General features: G+C 50.3%; 1 protein-coding gene across 3 annotated transcripts in view; it reads right to left on the reverse strand.

Annotated features, from left to right (window-relative positions):
- The window catches only part of FARSA (phenylalanyl-tRNA synthetase subunit alpha), an 11941-nt gene that overhangs the window by 3348 nt on the left and 6899 nt on the right, over positions 1-1694 (reverse strand). The gene's annotated exons all lie outside the window — the stretch shown is intronic.

A 1694-nucleotide genomic window follows, 5' to 3' on the forward strand; every position in this document is an offset into this window, starting at 1 on the left:
TGTGTTTTGAGACAGTCTTGCTCAGTCACCCAGGCTGGAGTGCGGCTCAATTTTGGCTTGCTGCAACCTCTACCTCCCAGGTTCAAGCAGTCTTCCTAACTCAGCCTCCCGAGTAGCTGGGATTACAGGTGGCTGCCACCACACCCAGATAATTTTTGTATTTTTAGTTGAGATGGGGTTTTGCCATGTTGGTCAGGCTGGCCTCGAACTCCTGACCTCAGGTGATCCACCCACCTCGGCTTCCCAGAGTGTTAGGATTACAGGTGCGGGTCACCATACCTGGCCTTTTTTTTTTTTTTTTTCTGAGACAGAATTTCGCTCTTGTTGCCCAGGCTGGGGTGCAATGGCGCAATTTTGGCTTACCGCAATCCTCGCCTCTCAGGTTCAAGTGATTCTCCTGCCTCAGTCTCCCAAGTAGCTGGGATTACAGGCATGTGCCACCATGCCTGGCTAATTTTGTATTTTTAGTAGAAACAGGGTTTCTCCCTGTTGGTCAGGCTGGTCTCTAACTCCCAGCCTCAGGTCATCTGCCTGCCTCAGCCTCCCAAAGTCCTGGTATTACAGGCATGAGCCACAGCATCTGGCCTTTTTTTTTTTTAAAGGGACAGAGTCTTGCTCTGTTGCTTGGGCTGCAGTACAATGATACAATCATAGCTCACTGTAGCCTCGAACTCCCAGGCTCATGCAATCCTTTACCTCAGCCTCCTGAGTAGCTGGAACTATAGGCGTGCACCACCATGCCCAGCTAATTTTTTTTTTTGTACAGATGGGATCTTTCTATGTTGCTCAAACTTCCGGCCTCAAGTGATCCTCCTGCCTTGGCCTCCCAAACAGTGGGATTATACCCACTGAGCCTGGGCAAGTTTCCTTCTTTGTAAAAAGGGGTACCAGTATGCTTCCAGTAGTTGGCAGAAAGATTAGAACAGTGGCTAGCATGTGACAACTGCTTAATAAGTTTTGGGTGCTATGACAGTGATGACGAGAATGATGTTGCTCCTCCTGGCCAGATGGCAGGCACCTAGTGACCTCAACTGCCCTCTTGGTCAGGAAGGCCACCCACTGTGGAAAGTCATTCCATTTCAGATAGTGCTAAGGGCAATAAAAGAAAAAGATGGGGCCAGGCACGGTGGCTCATGCCTGTAATCCCAACACTTTGGGAGGCTGAGGCGGGCGGATCACAAGGTCAGGAGATTAAGACCTTCCTGGCCAACATGGAGAAACCTCATCTCTACTAAAAATACAAAATTAGCCAGGTGTCGTGACACACACTTCTAATCCCAGCTACTCAGGAGGCGAGGCTGAGGCAAGAGAATTGCTTGAACCTGGGAGGCGGAGCTTGCGGTGAGCCGAGATGGCGTCTTTGCACTCCAGCCTGGGGAACAAGAGCAAAACTCTGTCTCACAAGAAAAAGAAAGAAAGAAATGAGACAAAAGAATGAACACCTTTGGGAGGCCGAGGTGGGTGGATCACGAGGTCAAGAGATCGAGACCATCCTGGTCAACATGGTGAAACCCCATCTCTACTAAAAATACAAAAAATCAGCTGGGCATGGTGGCGTGTGCCTGTAATCCCAGCTACTCAGGAGGCTGAGGCAGGAGAATTGCCTGAACCCAGGAGGCGGAGGTTGCGGTGAGCCGAGATCGCGCCATTGCACTCCAGCCTGGGTAACAAGAGCGAAACTCCGTCTCAAAAAC

Source organism: Sapajus apella, unplaced genomic scaffold (assembly GCF_009761245.1).
Source record: "Sapajus apella isolate SASKATOON/1434 unplaced genomic scaffold, GSC_monkey_1.0 scaffold152, whole genome shotgun sequence".
Taxonomy (NCBI): Eukaryota; Metazoa; Chordata; class Mammalia; order Primates; family Cebidae; genus Sapajus; species Sapajus apella.